This window comes from Lissotriton helveticus, chromosome 2_2 (assembly GCF_964261635.1).
Source record: "Lissotriton helveticus chromosome 2_2, aLisHel1.1, whole genome shotgun sequence".
NCBI lineage: Eukaryota > Metazoa > Chordata > Amphibia > Caudata > Salamandridae > Lissotriton > Lissotriton helveticus.
This window is the reverse complement of record NC_136060.1, coordinates 17,452,709-17,477,260: the sequence shown is the minus strand read 5'-3', so window position 1 is coordinate 17,477,260 and position 24,552 is coordinate 17,452,709. Positions and strand designations below refer to the sequence as shown.

The 24,552-nt window shown below is 42.6% G+C and overlaps 1 long non-coding RNA gene across 1 annotated transcript in view; it reads right to left on the bottom strand.

The window, feature by feature from the left end:
* LOC144821710 (uncharacterized) overlaps positions 1 to 24,552 on the bottom strand; it is a 362,405-nt gene that overhangs the window by 837 nt on the left and 337,016 nt on the right. Inside the window, exon 2 of the long non-coding RNA XR_013608399.1 lies at positions 2,666 to 2,802. This is a non-coding gene — a long non-coding RNA (uncharacterized LOC144821710). The remainder of the gene's footprint in view (positions 1 to 2,665; positions 2,803 to 24,552) is intronic.

The window sequence follows — 24,552 nt, the reverse complement described above, 5'->3', positions numbered from 1 at the left end:
ATAATGCGAACCCCTAACATTTCTTACCTAAATACCATCTTAGCATCAGGTAAATGCGAGAAAACTCACAGCATAATTTCATGACCAATTAGATCCTGTGACTGTGATTCTGTAAATGATCAATTGATAAATATAATACATATGATTAATCAAAACCTAAAAATCAGTGTCCAGAATATGTTTCAATATTCAATTAAAGGTCCTTTTCTGAATACAGTAAAAGTGATTGTTCACTTTTATTAGTTTTACTTTCAATCAGAGCTGTGAAATGTTTTCATTTAGGGTTTTATATTAGAGACGGATGATATATTGTTATTATATTGTAATGAGTTGGATATTTTGGAATAAAAAGTAACTACTTTTGTCCTACATTGTAATAGGGGTCAACATTAACAAAGACTATTGTCCTGAAGATGGTCTTGTGTATGGCAACGTAGAGACCGAAACATCGACCAGTACCTTTTCTTCTATAATTTGTTGTTATTATTAGTAAGAAGAAAGATGTCTATAAATGTCACAGTGAAGGCTCTTAATTGACTTTGTTACCTCTCTGTCACATTTTTTGTATAATGTTTACAAAAGTACCCTTTTTTGAATAAGATAAAATTGAATATTTTTCTACATACACCTGCTGTTTGTTTTTATTTGTATTTGCTCTCTATATTTCTACATTGATGATTTGGATCATATTTAAAAAAAAGATGTTGACCTTGTGATTACTTAATTAAGGTATCAAACCGCTGGAATTAACCACCACCTAAGGTATTCATTCACTTGACCGTATAAACTTAGTATATTAATAATTCTAACTATAATACTTGAATAAATCCCTTGAAGGCATTTGCACCGTACCATGGATATTAGAGCACCGTACATGAGCACCAGATCACATTACAGAGGGCCAGAATACTTTTTTTATAAGCACAGGAGTTTAAGTGATTTGCCCAAAACCCGAGGATGTTAAATAAATGCTAGAAAAGGAACCTGGTTGCCCACATCCAAAGCCAGCAGCTCTGGCCATTAGGTCACATCCATATTTCTCAATTCATGTGTAAAAGTAATACACAAGTGGAATATATGAGCATGCTCACGTAATGTGAGCACTTCTTCTTTGGGAAGTATTAAACACAGGAGCAACAAATACTGAAAGGTTCACCCGTAGACTTGCCTGAGAATACGGGCAAGTTGTTGTTTTAAAACTGTATTTAGGGACATTATTCAGCACCTCTGAACTGGTGCACAAACAGAGCTAATTATTTTAAATGTTACTTACATATAGACCAGGACATTCGCAAATCGTTTTCAAGACCCACCAGTGGGTACCCACCCACAGTTTGGGAAATGCTGCTCTATTAGATAGTTGTATACAAGGATCACCCTGAATACCTGCCAGAAGGTTTATAACATAAGTCTCCTACGCAGGAATACATACTGGTTTAGTCAAAATGTTGTAACATGGAGTAGGGAGGCACTTGGCTCCTGCCAAAGATACTTTTTGCCCCACAGCAACGGCTGAATATCTACTTCAAAACAGCTTTAATCGCCTCCATTCATATATAGAAAGAGAATGCTTCCTCTTTCCTTTACAGTCCCCTTCCTTTCTAAAAAAGTAGATAAATTCTCTACAGAGGAGAAATTATGTTACTAATGCTTCCCCTTTGAGGGAGCCTTCTTCTGGGGATTGCCCATACTGAATGAGAAGACAATGTCACAGTGAGCACAGAGTGACTTGAAGCCAGAATCCCATCCAAACTGGCAGACACCAGCTCACTCAGGCTGCTCCTAGCTGCAGTCACCAGATCTCTTCCATTTGTCTTTGGTTTGCCTTTTAGGGCTAATGATCTCAGCATTTCAAGGCCCTGATGTACTAAAGGTTTTTAGGTTGTAAAGCATACAATTTGCTAAACTGAAGGCTTTTCAACTGCAAAACCCTGACGTGCAAGGTAAAAAAGAGACAAAGTGAGGCACAACAAACATCTTTGCAACTCATAAGATGCATACGGCTCCTCATTGCAATTTGCAAGGAAGAGTAAGCATAAAAGGTACATCCCATGACTTACGAATTGCAATAACTGGGTCAACAGAAGCACGGGGTTGACTCCCTGACCACCCTACCGCATCACACACAGTCACACATTGTCCCCGACATGCTTTCCTCTCACCTGTTTTGGAGCAGGGCCAAGACAGAGCTCTCTCTCCCGATATCACAGCAGTTCAGGGGGACGACCTGAAGCTGTTAACTGAACTGTGCATGTCAGTTTGGCCGGTGTTTTCACTGTGGCCAGCTTCACATGCTCAGTTCAGGCTTTTGAAATCAACTGCTAAAAGGCAGCTGAGAAGCCGAGGCACGGCTTCAATGGCGTCCAACGGAGCACTGTATTTGCCTTCTCCATCCAATCCTACCACTGCTCTAATGCAGTTTAGCATTATAACCAGCATGATGAGAGCCGTGCTTGTATTTGCTCCGATGCTATTGTCCAGCAACCAGCCCGAGGCAGATAGAATGTCAAGAGAGTTTACACCCTAACGATGTGCTGCAGAAGATCATCAAGCACGGTGAGTTTCATTTTAAAGGTTTTGAACTTAATTTCTTATTTGCTCACCACTTTTAAAAAGTAGAAGCCGCCACTGTGCAATAAATGTATCAATGTTTCAGGCCACACACCTTTGATGACACTCCGACTCCTCAAAGAGAGTGGTATTCCATTTGCAAAGTAGAAGCTGTCCATCATGTAAAGCGTTCTGGAAAGCTTTGACCTTGTGACGTTTGCATCAGGTGGGGGCAGACAGCAGTCCAGAGGCCTGTATCAGAAACATTGAAATGAGACTGAGACTTAAAACCTGATCGTGTAAACTTTGCACTTTACCAAACATGGAACAATTTATTTTTTGCACCGTTTGCTGCAAAAGGGAATTGAGCAAACATGGTCTTCTTTAGTTCATATTACACAACATATTTGCACCTGGGCATCATACCTGAAAAATGAAATGTTTGTATTTTTTCATGCAATTGAAGAAATATTTTCATTATTTTTCTTGACTTTTATAATGTACAAAATAAAAATAAGCTTTGATTCAAATCGGTTTGCTCCACTGCTGTTACACCAGAGCTATAATGGAGCAAAGGAGCTTGCGCTTTATTTTGTCTCTAGTGCGAAGTTTATGTCACCTGGCTCAAGAGTTAAAGAACAAAGAGTAAATGATAGTTTAACAAAGTTGTCACATATATTGATTGATGCAACAGACTGTTAGTTTAAGGATGGGACGCCATTAACACATAACACACTACAAACTGGGAACAATCAGTTTAACTTATGTTATTCATTGTTATTTATCACTAATAACGGGAAAGTATTCCCTGGCTAAAAAGGGACAAATATATATGGCCTTTATGGACCTGTCTAAGGCTTTGTTTGTGTGGTACACAGCAAACTGTGGAAAATTATAAAGGAAATGGGAGTGGATGCTGCAATAATTAATTTTATAAGAGAGGTATACATGGACGCCACTGCCATGGTCCGCTTTGGGAGGCAGGGCGAATTTACAAATTCATTTAAAATCGAAGGGGGCGTTAGACAAGGGTGTGTCATGGACCCATTTTTGTTTGCCCTTTATACAAATAATCTAAACGATGCCCTGATTCAGTCGCGGCTGGTAGTGGGAGTACCTGCCGGGCGGTGACGTGGGGAAGGGGAGGGGCAGGGTGGGGGGTAGTAATGTATGGATTACGGACCTTAACAGGTAAGTAAACATATAAATGAATAAAATGAATTTTGTTGCGCGCACTGCATCACCAAATGCGCGCAACAAAATTTGTTTTGTTTATTTATAGGTTTACTTACCTATTAAGGTCCGTAATCCATACATTACTACCCCCCACCCTGCCCCTCCCCACGTCACCGCCTGGCAGGTACTCCCACTACCGGCCGCGGCTGCTCTGATTAACAACTCGAAAGGTACCCCCCAAGTACTGACGTCTTCCCTCCCAATCCTGCTTTACGCAGATAATGCAGTTTTGCTGGCAAGGACTCCTCTGGCCCTACAAAACCTTAGTGCACAATATTCGGCCTTTATCGCCGAATTGGACCTACATGTAAATACAACTAAAACCTTTATCATGGCGGTGGGTGGAGCTAAAAAGATGCTGATGAGATACCATCTAGCTGGTGGAAAAATAGAGCAAGTTCAATGTTTTAACTCTTTAGGGGTTGTCTTTGATTTTAAACTAAGCTGGGAGATGCTACAGAGTAGAGCAAATCATATGTCCAAAAGTATTGCTGCAATATTTAGATTCTCCCAAAAATTGGTCTGCAAGCCAATACAGGAAATACCCAAAATGTACTTGGCCAAAACGATATCAATTTCCACCTATGGGGCTGCAATAAGGGGGACCACGGATGAGACTGCACTCCAAGTTATAGAAGATACATTTGTTAAAAGACTATTATCAGTCCCACTAGCATGCAATAATTTTAATGCACATAAGGAAGTAAGTCTGCCCTTTATTACTGATGTTATTAAATTGGCTCCACTTTCCCTGTGGTTGTCAGTATGGAAAAGGAGCACTGTTGATCTGAATTCCAAAACATTTAGGATATATTGAATTCAGACCAGGCTTAAAGTTCCCTGGAAACTATATGTTACACAAACCCTTATATTGTTGGTGCTTGCGCTTTTATACGAAACACCGACTCTCTGTGAACAATTTCCCAAATCAAGACTAAAAGATATGTTTAACAAGAAAGGGTCCTCAGATAGGTGGGTAACATACAGAGGGAAACAATCTGCAAAGGTTTATGAAAGTTTTCCTCAGTTAACCCAAGGCCCTCGCTCTTGCCTTGCATTCGTAGAGAACAAACAGCACCATTAAATTCTGATCAGATTCCGTCTAAACTACTGTTAATGTTAGGGCACCCAATTAACTTATTTTCAATACGCAATCTACCGTTCTGCCCATGTGATGACAAGTCGACTCAATCGACTTCGCAATTCCTATTTTACTGCCCTTTTTATACAGCAGAAAGAAAAAAACTTTATTATTCCACTGTTAAAAATAAATAAATAATAAATAAATTCACCTTGCGTTCCCCAGCATTAGCTCTTTCCCTATTTTATCAATTAGAAACTCGTTTGTCTGTTATGCACTGGCTTCTTTTCTACCGGCTGCTACAAAAACTCGTAAGTTTTTAGCAGCCGTACCTTATATTGCTTACCCACGCATGTTTTGCACAAATAATGTTTTTTATCCTAATATGAATTGTGAAGTTTCTCTCTTAAATTATTTTTGTATTGTAATTATTTTTATGAAGATCGGCGTGTGTATGTAATGAAGTGATTTTTAATTAACTTTTATGCATTTTATTTAAGTGCGAAATACAGTCTTTGAATTGAATTGTTATTTATGCGTAGGCAAATGAATCTACATATTATCCATTTCATCTGCATTGGTAACGTGGACAACTCAAATAATTTATATTTTCAAACGTGATTCAGAAAGCAAACCTGTCATGTTTTTTCTCTTCGCCATGGTGAAAAGTGCACACTGTAAAAAAAATTCTGACTAATGCAGTTTGTCAGGGCCTCCTGCCCTAAACGCTTTGCTCTTTGATATGGGAGACCGCCATGACCTGCAAAGAAGTGTGAGGTTTTGACGGTAACCTGTTCGGGCAGCCCGGCGACTTCCACATCTGCTTTTATGATGCTGAGAAAAGGGCCTCATGCATACGGAATGCACCTCTGATGTGTGGCTTACGTAATACGCAATACGTGAATACTGTCCTTTGAAATATGTCGACGACGGTATGAAGATTCCATTTTTTTTTAAAAAGAGGTTACTGCTTCGGCTTGAAGTGGGTCGGACAGTTCAAAGGTCACTTCCGTTCTGCAATAATCCACCCGGTCTTCATTAATCTGTTTAAAATAGCCAGAGTTGTGGCTCCATGGAATACGCTTGTGCTTTCAGGGAGTGTATGCCGGAGGTGAGGGAGAGACTGCTGCACTGGGGGGCACCGAGGCAATAATGAAAGAATGTCCAAGCGGAAGAAAGATGAAAATCTGAAGAACAGCCACGTGCTGGAGGAGATAGTGACGGTGAATGGCAGAGATGCGAAATGAGCGTGTTCCAATGTTTGGTTGCAAGATAGCAGAACAAGTCTTAAGGAACGCGGTGAATACGCGGAATGGAGAGAAAATTACTAGCTGATGATATTCACAGAAGTTGAGAAGGAGCACACGTGGTAAAGCAGACGGAGAGTGTCTTAAGGATGGACAATTTAGCTATGGAAAGGCGCTGCAGGGTTCCGAGGTGCCCCCGACATAGGAGGGGCACGAGGAAGTTGAGAATCAGTCATGCAGCATTCTATACCACTTTCAAGGCATATTATAAGGTAGTCAGGCAGGCAAGGTACAGGGAATTGCTATAATTTAGTCTAGAAAAAACAACGTCAATGACAACAGTCTTCCTAGTTGAAGATGGAAGACGAGGCAAGATTTTGCAGAGCATCAACAAGTAGAAAAAGCTAAAAGAACCAACTAGGCAGATTTACGAAAAAAGAAACGAAAATGAAGAATAAAAAACGACTCCTAAACGTTTCGATGTTGAGATCCTGAGCTCAGATGACCACTAAACAGGTGACCAGATCGAAGTTTGAGTCCCAAATTTTAAAACTTCCATTTTCTCTTCATTTAACTTATAACAATTTCCGTGCATCCACTCCAGAGGGCAAAAGCGGACATGCAAGAACAGATTTTGATTTGAGTGCGAGTTATGTCATTGCCGATGGGGATGATTATTGATTATTTGAGTATTGTCACCGTAAACGTGATATGGACTTCAAGGGCGTGGATGGGATCTTCAGAGGAGTGATATAAATGTTGAACATTGTGGGGTCCAAATAAAATCTTTGAGGAACTCTACAAGATACTTTAAAATATTCAGAGCAGAAAGGTGGCACAGTGATGGCCTGGGACCGGTCAGTAAAGAGGGAAGTAAGTAATGCAAAGGGATGACTGCAGATATTCATGGCGCAAAACTACAATAGGGTGGGAGGCTTTGGAGAAGTTGGAAAAAGGGTAGTGGAGCCTCCCCAGTTTAGAATTGTGTAAGTTACCACTAAAGGACAGACCAGTGGTTATAGTGCCATGATATGTTCTGAAGCAGATGTTGGTTTTCAATGTAGTTGGACATTTCAAAATTTACCTCATTTTCAAGAACTTTAGAAAGACAAGCAAATAGAGAAATTGTCGGATTGGTACTGGATAGGATCTGCAGTGGGCTTTTTGAGTATGGAAATCATATATACATGTTTCCAGTCCTTAAGAACTAAGTGGGAGACAAGAGAGGAGTTTCACACATAGATTATAATTAGGGCTTCCGGTTTTATGGTATTTTTCTTCTGCCATTTCCGTCTGTTTTTATCAATATTTATTTTTTGCTAATTTTATCTGTGTTTACAAATATTCATTTGGGGTTTTGTGGAAAGATTAAGCTGAAATTTGTATATTTCCACATTTATTTAACCGATAAATATACACTCAAGCTTGAATGTCTGCCAGGTTTCAGTGCTGCAAACACCAGCAGAAGATAAATCAGGGCACTTATATCAAAATATGCAAATTTCAGTATCAACCTTGTGAACATCTACTGCTCTTAAAGCCTCTTTAATAAAATTCCTTTCTTTTTTATTTCCCGTATCTATTAATCCCCACATCAATTGGTCTGACAGTTATGGCAGACAGTATTTAGAATTACTCAAAAAGCAACCCAATATTCGTTTTTATCCACATTTAAAAATAAAAACGGACATGAAAATGAATGTTTTCTTGTCTGTTTTTATCTGTAAAAACCAGTAAAAACAGAAAACATGGAGCCTTAATTATAATAGGCATGACAATATTATATCAGTAGCTAGGAAGAGAATGTGCTGTGGGCAGGGATCTAATGGGGATCTTAATTTGATGGTATTTTAAGAGTCATAAATGGTGTCATTAGAAAGGGAATTGAAACTTCAAAGAGTGGAGTGAGAATTAGATGGTGCACCAAGTGGGAGGTCTGCCTGGATAACTGGCTTGTGGCAATAGATCCAAAACATTTATCAATGGTATCAATTTTGTTGTGGTAGAATATGACAAGAATGGAGCAAAGTACTTTGGTTTCAACAGAAGCATTGGCTGCAGCTGAAGGTTCACAGATTTCTTTGATGATAGCCCTGCAGCAGAGACATAACCTTTAGAGTACAGCCAGCCAGGCTAATGAAGTCTCAGAATAATTTTAACCACTTAAACTCCCAAGATAGGTAAAGTCATTTCCAATTAACTGTACTCCATCCAACTAAGATCGGTTCACAGCAGAAGAACCAGGGAGGAACGTACACCGGGAAACATCCATCACAACGCAACTTTTACGATGCACAACCATTACAACGCAGGATTTACAACGCAAGTCATTACAACTACTTGCGCTGGAGGTTGCTGTAGGATAGGGAATGGTTTAATTTACTATCCAAAACCTTACCTACTATCCACGGGGACTGGAGTTGGAATAGTAAATTAAACTATTCCACTTTCCAGCGCCCCCCAACGCAAGTCGTTGTAACGACTTGCGTTGTAAAACCTGCGTTGTAAAGGCATGCGTAGTAAAAGCATGCGTTGTGATAACATACATCCACCTACACCACACACTTAAATGTATTTACCTAACACTAACTTCTGCAAAGTAATATGCCAACATGCAATGCCAAGTCTGCACAGTGGCGTAGCAAAGGAGGATCAGGGGTGCGGTGCCCCATGTGGCACAAGATTTGGGGGCGGCGGCCTCCTCTCACTCTTACCAGCCATGTTGGGGCAGCAATTTCCAACCTCCTCCTCTATAATGCAGCCGTTGCGGGGAGGCCAAACGGCTAGCTACGACACTGAGTCTGCAGCTCTGTGATTATAACATCATACCATAGGATTAACATGGCATTAATGCTTCCCATATAAGCCAATCAATCAATCAATCGATCAGGGGTTTATAAAGCGAGCTACTCACCTGTGAGGGTCCCAAGGTGCTGGGGGTGGGGTGGGGGGGTGAGTGCAGCTCCAAGTCAGGGGAAGAGCCAGGTCTTGAGGTCTCTCCTAAAGGAGTGCAGGGTGGGTGAGCGTCTGATGTTGACTGGTAGCTCGTTCCAGGCTTTGGCTGCGATGTAGGAGAATCAGTATTTATTGCCCAGGTTCTTAGGGATACTGGGTCGACCCCATAGGAGATTTAAACAAAAGCGATGTAGGAGAAAGCTCTTCCGCTTGCTCTGGTTCTGCGGACGCGGGGGGTCTCTGTGAGGTCGGCGGAGCGGAGGTTCCACTTGGGTACGTGGAAGGAGACTCTCTTGTTGAGTTACTCGGGTCCGATGTTGTGGAGGGATTTGTAGGCATGGGTGAGCAGTTTGAAGGTCACTCTCTTCTTGACGGGGAGCCAGTGGAGGTCATGCAGGTGTTAGGTCAAGTGTTTGTGCCATGGGGTTCTGAGGACGAGGCTGGCTGCGGTGTTCTGGATGGTTTGGAGCTTGTGTAGGAGAGTTTTGTTAATTCTGGCGTAGAGGGTGTTGCCATAGTCCAGGCTTCTGGTTTTGAATGTGTGGGTGACAGATTTTCTGCATTCGGGGGGTATCCATTTGAAGGTCTCGCAGAGGATCCGAAGGCAGTTGAAACTGGCGGAGGCGATGTAGTTGATCTCGCGGGTCATGATGAGGAAAGAGTCCAGGATGATGCTGAGGTTGCGTGCATGGTCTGTCGGGGTGGGCGGGCCCTCGAGGGCGGAGGGCCACCAGGTGTTGACCCAGGTGGAGGTGGAGGGTTCAAGGATGAGGACCTCAGTCTTCTCTGAGTTGAGCTTCAGGCAGCTGTTTTTCATCCAGTCGGCGACGACCTTTATTCCTTTCTGGAAGCATAGTCTGGTGTTGTCGGAGTTCTTCGTGAGGGAGAGGATGAGCTGGGTTTCGTCTGAGCTGGGTTTCGTCTGCGTAAGATACTATGCTGAGCTCGTGCTGTCTGACGATGGCGGTGAGGGGGCCATGTAGATGTTGAAGAGTGTGAGATTCAGCGATGATCCTTGGGGTACTCCGCAGGTGATCTCCATGTGTTCGGAGAGTCACACTCTTCCAACCTAATGCCTCACACTGAGTGCCTTAAATGCAACTGTACTCAACAACAGTCCAAGGCCAAACTAGCCAAAAACTACCTTAGTGTTCACCCCTATAGATCATCACTCCCTGTTTGTAGATTAGCTAATCAATGCACACTGAGACTATGTTAATGTACTGTACATAGTACTACCTGCAAACCAAATATGAGGACTTGAAAAATCCAACAATGCAGTGGTAAATCTAAAGGCTGGTCCCATGTTAAAGGTTCCTATGTTAACTCTAGTCTCTGTCACCAGTGTTCCCCTATGTAATCCCCAAACATCTAGAAGGATGTTAAAGCCCCAAAGTATGACTCATTCTCGGTTGCCCTGTATTTTCACACCTCTCAGGTCTAAAACCCATAGTTTCTGTAGAACAGTTATCTTGGTCAGAATAATTTCCCTTGGTGCGTGCTCCAAGATCTCCTGAGAACTTGAGGGAGGTTTCGGAATTCACATGTTATGTTATGTTATGTTGTTTGGACTTGTAAAGCGTGAACTAATACCCAAGGGTGTTAAGGCGCTAGCACTGAGGAAGAGGAAAGAAAGAGAGTTATTTTTATTTGAAAAGTATTATACAGCGCTAGCTAGACCCGGAGGTATCAGAGTGCTTTACATGAGACGGGACATTGTTTCAGAACATTGTTACATAGTTACATCAGTTACAGTTACCAGTATATGCTCAGGAGAAAAACGTGAGCTTACACAATATTATAAGATATTAGCGCATAGCATATCCAGGACACACGTCAGATGAGGAATGGAAGGTAGTGGGGGAAAGGTAAACCGAGGAGAGGAAAACAGACAGAGTCAGGTTGATCTGAAGGGGGAAAGTACTCCAAGGGTTACAAAGCAGTCAGGGCAGTCGAGGATAGAGACAGATAAAACCGGGAAGAACCGTGAAATACAATGTCCGATGTCAGGCTGGGTAGGTGACGGCTGAGGAGGTGACCCAGAGCCAGGATCCGCTATAGCTGCATAAGACAGCTTCACCGGACAACGCCCAAGGGTATTCGGACTTCGCTGTCAGTACAGTTATAGTTTCAGCCCTTGGGGCATCGGCATAGTTTCATAGAAGGCCATTCAGTTGCCATTATAGGGTCAGACGGGACGGGGGGAAGGCGACACCTGGGATGCTGAGGATCGTCTGAAGTGATTTAGAACTGCTGTTAGTCACCATCTTAAGAACAGGCAGGTTGTCAGGTAGGCTGTAAGGTGATCATTCAAGCTACCAGGGGCTACTGTACAAGAACAATGCACTAGAGCCCTCTAGAAATTTTAGGGTCAGGCTCGGCGAATCCCGCTTAAAAGTAGAAGCCACGTTTTTATAGGGGATTAATTTCTGCACCATCAAGTCCTCAAAGCTACCATTGGGATCGCTGGAGGCTATTTTCTGCTTCCCCACTCATCGCTTCTGAAGCACGTCTGTTGTGATCTCAGGGGACACTGCAGGTCGGGCTCGAGTGCCCCTCCCCCCACTACTTTGGGAAGAGCCAGGTTTTTAAGGCTTTTATAAAACTGAGTAAGTTATGAATGGATCTAAAGTGGGGTGGAAAGTTATTCCATTCCTCGGCTGTGGTGTTGATAAAGCTTCTGCCTCTCCAATTGGTGAGTTTATCTGGACCACCTGTTGGCCAGAGCCGCTGGACCAACGATTTCTACCTGGAAGATATCACTTGATGGATTTTTGCAAAAACTCTGGGCCTACACCATGGAGGGCCTGTTGGGCCAGGCAAAGGGCTTTGAATTTAATCCTTTGTCTGATGGGAAGCCAAAGAAACTGTTTGACGGCAGGGGCAGTGGATTTGTGTTTAGGTATCCTAGTGAGAGCTCTAGCTGCCGTATTTTGAAGTAACTGAAGTTTATTGAGATTCAGTCTCTGCATATTGAGATATAAGGCATTACATGAGTCAATCTTGGTCAATACTAGAGCCGAGATCACTGTTATTTGGCATCAGTTGGAATAAAAGGAAAGACCTTTTTGACCATAATCAGTATAAGGAAGGCAGAAGAGGGGACTGCGTTAACATTAGGCCTGAGGGTCAATTTGGCGTCCAGAACCACTCCCAGGTTTCTATCCCTAGTCACTGGTGTGGGTAGGGTACCCATCTCTGGAGGCCACCAGGATGGGGCCCATAGAGCCGGGTTTTTCCCAAACAAGATGACTTCTGTTTTCCTTGAACTGAGTTTTAGGCAATTTTGTCTCATCCAATGGCCAATTGCTGTTATGCCCTCATTTAATTTAAGGTCAGTATGAATATTGGTTAAAGACATACCACCACTATTAAAAAAAGAAAATCTACCCACTAGACCTGATTTTTTCTCGTATGCCTAACAAGTGCTGTTTTTCTGTCCCCTAAATGAGATTATGCTACATATACAATGTCTTTTTACAAAATCAAGTTTATTCTATTTTCTCAAACTTTCTTATGTTCATTAATCTCACACAACACATATAATTAGAGAGTCTACACGTACATTTGAACAATTCCTTCCATGTACTGTGACACAACCATTATATCACAATGAAAAATATATGTTTGCCATTTCTATAAAAATACAACAATGCAAAGTTACCCCCCTCATGACAGTCCACTCGCTCCTACATACATCCAGAATCATAAACTTCCATACACAACATTCATACCAAATCCCACCATACTAAACATACATAAGACAAACAACAATGGAAAAACAGATTGGATTTTTGTCCATTGAGATGATGTGGGCTGGGATCACTTTTCCAAAAACGGTCTAGGCATGTTTCAGTGTGGGCATGAAAATTGACCAAACACCTTCTTCAGGACCACTCAATAATACAATTGCTTCCAAGGGTAGCAATATGAGGGAAATCTATTAGAGACAAATGACATGGGGAAATCAGAACCAAACTACTAAATCTAAAATCCTAGAAAAGAATGTAATTCCAGGTTCACATGTATGTCACCATTACTCAGGATTAATAGAAATAGGTGTAAAGGAAGGAGACACACTTTTGTATGGTCCAATGTTTACCCTAATAGGCCACTGCATGCTCAAAACAGTATTTACAGTGCATACAACAATTTCAATAAAGAAGGATGAAGGAAGAGGGGCATCGAAAGCAAAACAGGTGTGAATAGAAGAGCTAAATCACCATAAGATATTTTCTCATGCTTACATGCAGTAGTTTCTATGTCACCTCATATTAGTGCATGAGTGCATATATCAATGATCGCATTTAAAGAATAAATCTCAAACGTGCACCACTTAATAGCAAAAAACAATGTACACATCACAACACAACAAGTCCTAGTCCAAAGTACTTTTCAGATGATATCTTCTTTTATTCACAAAAAATATTTTCTTTAAAAAAAAAAAGACCAGAGCCGACGCGTTTTGTCCAGCAACTGACTTCTTCAGGGCGATTAAACAAACAGAGCGTATACTCCTGAACAGAAATCAACATCAGAGTTGCCGCAGTGGGTATATATTACAGGCAGGGTTATGCAAAGCTCATATCCGCTATACTTTGATAGGGCCAAGATAGTTACTTCCTATTGGACAAAGTAAGAGTCCCAGGTACAATACCCTCTGTGTATATCATTCAAGAAAGCGCCTCACCACGATAAGGTAGGCAAGCAGCAGAATAGGGCAGTCTCCCAATTTAGCCTTAATGTGGCTGAAAAACGACCCAGAGCGACCTCCTGCCAAGCGAAGACTGTAATGATCGCACTTACTAATATTCCAAAAGCCCAGCTACTTAATAAGGGTGCTTAGATATAGATATTGAGCCCTTCACTTGTGTTCTTTTTATCTCTAATAGGAATCAGGTTTATAACAACCTTGACAGGACACGGTATTGAGTAAAACTCTACCATAGTGGTAGTGAGGTAATGCCTCACCAACTAGGTATGAGTGTCGCCCCTTGCTATTATTAAGTAGCTAATTATATTCCCATCTACTCCAAGAATGAGCAGTAACATAGTAAGCATGCCCAGGCAGTCTTGTAATGACTTTCCAATACCATATATTTGTGAAACTAGAAAAGTGCTCCTATCACAAAACTTCTGTGGAATTCCTGGAATGCTTTATGATTCCCAATGATATTTGCATGGTTAAGCTTAAAGTTGGAGGCTATCCTCAACAGGCCTATTCCAACAAGTGCCATGTAAATGTAAAGCTTCCTAGGCTTTGCAAATGTTATACATGTTTTTTACACATTTCTCTGATACTATTTCTCTCAGTACCTAATTATTATGCAAGGGGGTTTCTTTTGAGCAGAGAGCTGAGGCAGATCATTTTTTTTTACAGTTCTCAAAACGAGTTTTATCTCGGGCCCCATACTATAACACCTAGACACATATCTATCATTTAAAGTGAAAACAGATACCTCCCAAAAATGCAGTTGGATGCATTTTGTCCCAGAGGAATCCAGAATATGGGCAAGTACACCCCACAACCTTCTTTTCCAAGAAATTCTTCCCAGCCACAGCAGAAAGGTGTCATGGCCCTTAGATATCTCGAAAACAGGACAGCAAAGTCAATCCTCCATTATCCTCTTGAACGTTGACTCAATACTTGTATTTAGCTCCAGAAAAGTGGAGGAAACGTGTTCTAAGGGAAACATGGAGAATGGGATCAAGAGAGAGAGCGAGGTAGAGCAACAGTCCATCCAATAGGTAGGTGATGCATGGCCTGAACTGGATTGTAGTGGTCGGAGACGAGATAGACGAAGCAAAACGTATCTGTCAGAATAGAGGGACAGTAGAGAATGTATATGTGCCCCTAATCAAGAAACACGAAATTAAGTCCTATCCACTGTGAATTCTTACCATATGTAACAAGGAGTCATACTGTAACTAGCCCCCTGGCAAACATAGAACATTTCTCAAGAACTGAAGAAAGGATGAACTCCACAGTACCAGGGAAGCAGTGTTGTGCTAGTATACACTAAAAGCAAATACAAGTCAAAGTTCACACACAGGTAATTCAAGAAGGATGCAGGAGCACAGTCAGGGTAAGGGATCACGTCCAAAGCTGTTTGCTGGTTCCTATCCTTGAGACACAAAAACATGTTTTGGAATGGTGTCACACAACTTCCTTAGCAGAACATCCAAGTATTAATAAGACTAATCAAAACTGTTAACAATTATTCTGGTGGAAGATATTATTTAAGTGTGTCCAAACTTGCACTGCGTTTGCCTGAAATAAAGAACCCCACTCTCACCCAACAGCATATTTGCATCCTTTATCTTGACATTCAATTTGCATGGACTTCATCACAGATTTATCCATGGATGTCAATTGGACGTCGTTAGAGGTCATAGCTGTGACCCCTAGCTTGCTCTCTGCAACCACTACTACAGTATTTGTGACCCCAGGCCTCAGAAAAAGCAGTAACAGACAAGATAATAATGCAGGGGCATATTATCAAGGACGGCGTTAGATATTGTCGCCGCTTTAGCGACAGGAAACTGCCGCTAAAGTGGCGATAATGGGCTTGATAATATGCCCTGGAGAATTCCAATAGAAGTCCATGTTCTGGTGTGAACATGGGCTTCTATTGGAATTCTCCAGGGCATATTATCAAGCCCATTATTGCCGCTTTAGTGGCAGTTTTCTGCCGCTAAACCGGCAACACTTTTTACGCCGCTCTTGATAATATGCCCGCAGTGTTTTGAGAAGCATGTTTCTTTTCCCCTACTAGCATGCATGTACGGGGCAGCATACACGCCCTCCTCTGGGGTCTGTCATGTTAACCCATCAACATGTCAACTGTACTGCCAGCGGGGTGAAATGTTGAAATTGGGGCTTAAAGTTTCTTTGGAAATGATTTCTTGGAAAGTGTTTTTTTGTTATTTCCTATTACCACAATGACATTTGTACTGATTTCAACTGAATAGAGCTATTCACACAATAAGTGTGGTCTAATTTTTCAATGAAATCTGATCCTGTATTCAAAATTACAGACGGCAATTCAAGAAGAGAATACATGATGTATGTACTCCTAAAGTGATTAAAAATGGATAATCCTCCAGATTGATATACATACGAGTGAGAAATCCTTAATCCGGGCTATTTTATAACAATGAAATTATTCACTTTCCACATACTGGAAGAGGAAAGGAATGCAAAACTTCCTATTCAGTGCCTTTAACAAAAGGGTATCATCAGGAAGCCGACCTATTAATTGTTTTCTTGAGCACAGGTGAGAAATTGGTAAGTCAGTTCACTTTTATTTTCAATATAATGCACCCCGGTGCAAGCAGGAGCTCTACGTCATCTGTGTCATTTACACTTTTTAAGTGAACTGCAGTTTCTATTCAGGGACTTTTAGTTTCATATGTTCTTATTATAGGCATTAGCCTTAGAATCCCATTGTATAAAGTGTGCTGGCTAAAAGCAATCACTTGCTGACTGTGTCACACATGCCATGAGGCTGATTGATGGTTGTGTATATGGTCCATATTGGCATTGTACAGTTTTCACCTATCGCTAAGCATTATTCTTTAGTTCCCAAAATGATAGGTTCTGTTAAGTGATTGCACAGACTTTAAAATACCTGATGCCAAAACTACAAAATCGATGTAACCTTTAAGATAGCTCTGATGTCAGAGGCATGAACATGTAGCATCTGTTTTACTTGAGGGATACATCTGGAGTCTGAAGCTTGAGGCTGTAAGGCCTCTGAAACCTGTGGATGAAGCTGTTTGAAGCTTGAGCCTTGGACATCTGTGTACGGTCAGGGATTTATTTGCTTGCTAAGTTTCAAAGTTGTACATCTGTGTAACCCAAAGACAAATCCTGCTGTCTTGGGAGTGAGTCTCTGAGATCTACTTAACCTAAGGTATAATAAGATCTATTTAATACTAAGGATAACTAAACTGTCTGAGGTTTGATAGTTTAAGATCTGTGCAATCTGATGGAAAGGTCTGCTGATGAACCCTGAAACTCTAAAATCGGCGTAACCTGTTGGCTAGCTCTGTTTCTGACAATGCGATCCTTGTAGCATAAATGTTAGATCTGCTGTCAGAGGATTGAGCCTCTAAATTTGTAAGCATGGGCGGAAAATTCGTTCCGCTCGTGGAATTTGCGGATTTTTGGCAATTTTGCTGTCCGCGAATTGCACGAATTTGCCCAGAAATCCGCAATTCGTTAGTTGGCGATTTTTTTTTGCTTGGTCGTGCTTCAAAAATACAATCTCTCGCGCGCGGCGTTGACTTACCGAATTCGCCAAGTTGTTTTCCTCCCGGTTTGTGTGCGCTGCGCCATTTTGGATCTGGCTGCGTGATCGCGCGAGACTTTTCGACCGCGAGTACGTCATGGAGTCCCGCCATCTTGCACTGCGAGACTTTGAGAACGCGAATACGTCATAAGGGCCCCCGATCACGCATCCCAAGAGTAAACAATTGTGAATACGTAGATGTGGCGCAGCTGACATCCGGCGGGAGATTGGAACAGCTCGCTTTCCTGAAGTCGCAAAAATTGCAATTCTGCACAAGAAATCTATCGCTGGCCGCATAAACCTTCTGAAAATGATGATTTGGACCAGAATAACTCCTCAGATTGACATTTGGCTGCACTTTTTTTGTGCAAGGAGTCCACTTTTGGGGGGGGTGGGAGGAAGGAAGTGCCTCAGAGTCTCCAACTTCCTGTTCCTGTCCAGCAGGCTCCTCCCAGTGCTTTGTCCATGTCCTGGTCACTTATCATTTGGATCTGGAGCTGGAAGGATTACTCTTTGTGGATGCTGCTGGATATTTGTATTTGAGGACTTTTTGTTTGGATCACTTTTGGATTTGAGATTTTACAAGTAAGTTGGTGTTGTTTGTTTGGGGCATTGCAGTTGCTGCAACTACAATTTATAAACTTTTTCACAACTTTAAAAAATATATATACTGACATCTGAAGAAGATGGGCCCAAAGAAAGGTGGCCATAGCTCCTCTACCAAGAAAGTTGCCAGTACCACTGCCAGTAAGAAGGAGCAGAAGAAGCAAGTGGCGCCACTTACCAAGGACACTGGTGTGCCGACCGACACTTTTTGGGGGAAAAAAAACTATGCCTGCAGCAGCGGTGTCCGCCAGGGACCAAGCTGGGAGCAGCACCTCCGCTTCATTGGTCTCAGTGTCACCACGCCAAGTTAGGCCCAAGCCCATGAGAGCCGCAGAGGCAGCCACTTTAATTGCTCCTTCACCATCGACCAGTGATGTTGCCGTTGACTCATCGCAAAGTAGCATCCAATCAACGCAGGGTGTAACTCATCTGACGAGTGTTTAACCACAGCCGCAACGACCACCACTGGTGCAACAAGGAGAGGCGCAAGGAGAGGCGCAAGGAGCGGTGCAAGGAGAGGCGCAAGGAGAGGCGCAAGGAGAAGCACAAGGAGAGGCACAAGGAGAGGCACAACTGCCCACAAGGCTTGTTCCTCCAGAAGTAGCGGCACATGAGGAAATCGAGATTCATGTGGAGGTATCAACCGAGTAAGCCACTCCAGATCCCCAGCAAGGAAAAGGAGGGCTACTAGTTCAACTTCTTCTTCAAGCCCCCTTCCTTCTGATGATCTAGATCTAGATCTTGATTGGCACCCACCAATTCAGTCTGAGAGGGAGGCACGCCATGAGCCGACAAAGCTAGGTAAAAGGAAGGTTCCCGCAAGGCTTTCAGTTATGGGTGATGAAGAAGAAGAAGTAGAAGTGGTGTATTCTGCTGCTGATGAAGAGTCTGACGATGACGAGTCATCACAGTCATCACTCCAGCCCCAGTGGGCATGCAGCAGACAGACATTTTTACCCTATCCCGAAATGCTGCGCTGGATGTGGATGGCGTGGCACTGGTACCACCACCGTATTTTAAAGAACAATGGTCCCTATTTTGGAAGGAAAAATAGAGAAGCACAATAATCATACGCTTAAATGTATCGTATGTCTTTTGTCCAGCCGGACAAGAATTTATTTTCATATAGGTTCAATTAATTGTGATTCAAAACATTAAATAACAAGTGGGCACAGCCGTGACCCACAGAACACAAGACAAACCAACGAAAAACAGAATGGCCAAAGGCAGGGTATAAAATGTGTCTGTATATTTGTAATCACTTATGACAGACTTAGATAACCAGTTACACACCATTGATCATTACAATATTATAAAATCATATTGCATATGGTGTTTTTAGTGTCGACGACGTTTCGATGCTATTCACAACAATATAAAGCATCATCTTCAGGACAAAAGATAAATCAATGTTGTCTTAAACTTAATCACATGTATAGCCTATATCGCATTACTGTATCAACATTGACAAGGGAATAAACAAGGGGAAGGAAAGATACAAAAAATTAGAGGTACGTAAAACTGAATTGCTAGGCATCTGATAGGTGACTTTAGTGAGGGTGAAGGATATCTGCTTTTGAACTGGGACCTAATCATGCAGTCCTCGAGTGGCTTTTGTACTGAGATAAAAACGCACAGTACTCGTGTCGCGCAGTGGTTTGTAGTTTAGATCCGGCAGTGGAGGTTGAAGCCGTAATAGCAGTGAAGGCGGCGAGTTTTAAAAGGTGCAGGAACTAGTTGGCTAGTAGCGTATCTTTCAAGGGTGGTGAATCACAAGTGGCGGCGGTGGACGACGCCATGCACGTGCGGTGAAATTTAAAAACAACACCTGATAGTGCCGTGGATTTATTAATGATCGAAGCAAGCATTAATGTTACGTTACTACTATTGGCCTTGTACTATTCGGTCCGATGCAGAATTATGAACAATCCTTACGTTTGAAGGAGCAGGTAGATGTACCGGTAATGGAACGCGCATTAGGATCCATAAATAGTGGCGGCAGTCATTAGATCTGTGGTGACAGAAGGTCTATATTAAAAACGGCTTGCAGATGTGATTATTTAGAATGTGCTTAAAACGGCCCAGTGAAAAGTAATTTACCATTATTAGGCCATCGGCCTTCCTCAAAAAGTTTAATTTCTGATATCGATATGAGTAAGTGCCGGATCGCACTGGAGGCTTTTGGTTAGATGAGTATGTCCACTGGGTGCCAAGTTGCACCTCCTAAAATACAAAGCATTCAGTACTGGGGTTAGATCTCCTGCTTTTAAACTAAAAGGGAGTGCTTACAAACATGGTCTGCCAGTGTTACTTACTTGAATAGCAGAGGATGGTCAGGGCCTGGAAGCTCCTGCTCGCGCTGAATAGCGGGTGACGTGAAGTGGAGACTCCAAGTTTGTTTTATGTTTTTGGAGCCAAAATTGGGTAATGGAAAGAGGCAAAGGACTAACAGCCTCGAGGTCCAGGGGCCGTGGCCATCTTGGAACGGCAAATTTGCTATCTACGGTGGCGGACATCTTGGAACACCAAGGAGAGGTGGGAAACAGTGAAAGTAACTGTGGTGCTATAGGCGCATGGGGCTAAAACCAGTGAAAGTGGTGGAGTGTTAAGAACGGCGCAAGTGACATAGCTTATGCAATTTTAAACATGATTTGGTACAACACATTGAGTCACATGTTACATTAGGATCTGGTTTCTGTACTTGAAGGAGTATCACTGAATGTCTGCTTATAACAAAGAGGTCCAGTCCTCAATACGATTGAGTCCATTCCTAATGCTATTAGTCCTCAAAATCCAGTGAAGTTCCTCCTTGTTAAGTAATGTTGAGACATCAGCTCCCCTGGGGGGGGGGGTTTATCATAGTTATGACAGTCCACGTAAGTAACACTGGCAGACCATGTTTGTAAGCACTCCCTTTTAGTTTAAAAGCAGGAGATCTAACCCCAGTACTGAAGGCTTTGTATTTTAGGAGGTGCAACTTGGCACCCAGTGGACATACTCATTTAACCAAAAGCCTCCAGTGCGATCCGGCACTTACTCATATCGATATCAGAAATTAAACTTTTCGAGGAAGGCCGACGGCCTAATAATGGTAAATTACTTTTCACTGCGCCGTTTTAAGCACATTCTAAATAATCACATCTGCAAGCCGTTTTTAATATAGACCTTCTGTCACCTCAGATCTAATGACTGCCGCCACTATTTATGGATCCTAATGCGCGTTCCATTACCGGTACATCTACCTGCTCCTTCAAACGTAAGGATTGTTCATAATTCTGCATCGGACCGAATAGTACAAGGCCAATAGTAGTAACGTAACATTAATGCTTGCTTCGATCATTAATAAATCCACGGCACTATCAGGTGTTGTTTTTAAATTTCACCGCACGTGCATTGCGTCGTCCACCGCCGCCACTTGTGATTCACCACCCTTGAAAGATACGCTACTAGCCAACTAGTTCTTGCACCTTTTAAAACTCGCCGCTTTCACTGCTATTACGGCTTCAACCTCCACTGCCGGATCTAAACTACAAACCACTGCGCCACACGAGTACTGTGCGTTTTTATCTCAGTTCAAAAGCCACTCGAGGACTGCATGATTAGGTCCCAGTTCATAAGCAGATATCCTTCACCGTCACTAAAGTCACCTATCAGATGCCTAGCAATTCAGTTTTACGTACCTCTAATTTTTTGTATCTTTCCTTTCCCTTGTTTATTCCCTTGTCAATGTTGATACAGTAATGCAATATAGGGTATACATGTGATTAAGTTTAAGACAACAATGATTTATCTTTTGTCCTGAAGATGATGCTTTATATTGTTGTGAATAGCATCGAAACGTCGTCGACACTAAAAACACCATATGCAATATGATTTTATAATATTGTAATGATCAATGGTGTGTAACTGGTTATCTAAGTCTGTCATAAGTGATTACAAACATACAGACACATGTTATACCCTGCCTTTGGCCATTCTGTTTTTCATTGGTTTGTCTTGTGTTCTGTGGGTCACGGCTGTGCCCACTTGTTATTTAATGTTTTGAATCACAATTAATTGAACCTATATGAAAATAAATTCTTGTCCGGCTGGACAAAAGAGATACGATACATTTAAGCGTATGATTATTGTGCTTCTCTATTTTTCCTTCCAAAATAGGGACCATTGTTCTTTAAATTACGTTACTGCCCAAGGTCCCTATGGCATAACTTCTGGGTTTCCCTTGTTTTGTAAAATAGTACTGGTACCACCACCAACACAGGTAACTACTACACCAACACGACCTACAGCTTCCATATTTTCTCTTCAGAAGGGCCGGCAGGGACCTCCATGCAGCTCGACCTCCATTACCTCAAGTAGTGGTGCTGTAAGTGCACAACAGAGACGAATTCCGCCACGCCCATCCTCCACTTCACCACCAGAAATCTCAACTTCCCAGTTTGGGACTTCTTTAGTATTAGCAAAAAGGCGGAAAACCACGTTATTTGTTCAATTTGTAAACAAGTAGTTTGTCGGGGTAAGCTTGGTACCAACTATGGTACCGGAGGCCAGAGAGGCCATCACCAAAAACACCACAGCATCCAGTGGGAGGCGCACCTAAGTAACATCCGGAAAGCCAAAAGAACAAATCCAAATGTAGCCATTGATGTTGCATCTGGTGATGACGAGGTGCTGATCGTACAGGGGGGAGGTGAAGAAGCGAGAGACATTTTTTTCTGGTACACACAGTACCCCTGGCAGCAGCACTGCAGTGGTAGCGCCCACACCCTCTATCCCAGCAACATCTAGGAGGCACATTAAGAGTCTGGTAGAGACACCAATGTGAAAAAGTACATCAATGAGCCTAACTGGGTTGAAGAAGTCTGGATCATCATCACATATGAAAACGGTCCAGACCACTATTAAAAGCATGTTTTGGTCGGAGGCGCCATTTGAACGCAACCACCCAACGGCACGTCTGTATAAGGCAATGCTGGCGAAAATGTTAGCGCTGGACCTTCTCCCTTTTTCTTTCGTGGAAGGGGTGGGTTTTCTAGAATTTGTGGCAACAGTCTGCCCTAAATGGAAGGTTCCTAGCCGGTCCTATTTTGCCAGAGTTGCGGTTCCAGCACTGCATCAAGATGTGCTGGACGTGATTGGGGCAGCTTTGCAGAAGAGTGATGTTCACACTATCCACCTGATAACAGACATGTGGACCAGTTGCCAAGCTGTTGATTACATGTGCATCACTGCACACTGGGTCTCTTTTGCGAGGGTTAGAGAGAAGATAGCAACAGGTGTTGACAGTGTCACAATTTTTCAAGCTACTCGGAAACATGCAACAGTAGCCATGTTTGCCATGGAGAAATCTCATACTGCAGTAAACATTTTGAAAGAGTTTAACAGTAAGGTCTTTGCATGGCTGCATCCAAGAAAGCGCATGATTGGCTATGTTTCCACGGATAATGGCAGTAATATAGTTAAGGCTATTTTAGAGTGCCGTGTTTGGCGCACAGCATTAACATTATTGTTCAAGATTTCTTGAAAAAAGAAAACACAGTCAGCAAGTTACTGACCACCTGCCGAAGAATCTGCACACATTTCAGCCATTCTTTTAAGGTCCGGAAGCAGCTGAGGATCATTCAACGTGACCGTAGAGTGCCAGTCAGAGGACTCATCCAGGAGGTGGCAACACGTTGGAACTCAACCTTCTACATGCTTGAGCGACTGTTTGAGCAGTACTTGGTAATCAATGAGTATGTCTTTCACGCACGGGCAGCTTCTATGAAAGACATGAGGCTAGAGGTGGAGGAATGGGACCTAGTTAAAAGCCTGACAGACATCCTTTGTCCTTTTGAGGTCTTCACCCGTGAAGTCAGCAGGGAGGACTGTACTTTGGGCAAAGCTATCCCATTGTTGCGCATGCTAGAGCACTAACTGAAAGCAGTGTCTTCAACGTTCCGAGTTGATGCTGAAAAACAAGACGCATATCGGTTGGCGGAGAGCTTATTAAACCGCCTAGTTGACAATGGAAGGCAAGACATTCACAACAACATTACATTTGTGCCACTATTCTGGATCCACGGTACAAAAAGTCACTGGCCAGCAATACATTCATTCCTTTTTCTGAAGCAGATGTTTCCAAGTACAAACATTGGCTAGCTCTGTCAGCCACTCGGTTTGAAAAAGAGCGACAGGAAATTGAAGGAACCACCACAAGTACTACTGAAGCAGCAGGCTATCCCGCGTCGAGGTCCACTTCTGTGGCCGAAGGCAGTCACTTTCCCTCAGAGCCGTTACCGAAACCAGCAACCGTATCATCATCACCTGCACCAGGCCCAGCCATAATATTGTCGGAAGCGGATTGGATAACTCATCATGGGTTTGCTTGTTCCAGTGTTGATGCAAAGGCAACAGATGGTACGCAAAGTAGAGCACCCCTGGAGGACCTTGAGTGGATGGTGCAGGCCTAGCTGGATGACCCAACAGATATCTTCTTTGATCAGAACCCATTGGTGTATTGGTATGGGAAAAGGCCTCAATGGCCACTGATCACCAAGCTGGCTATAAATTATTTGTCTTGCCCACTCGCAAGCGTGTCTTC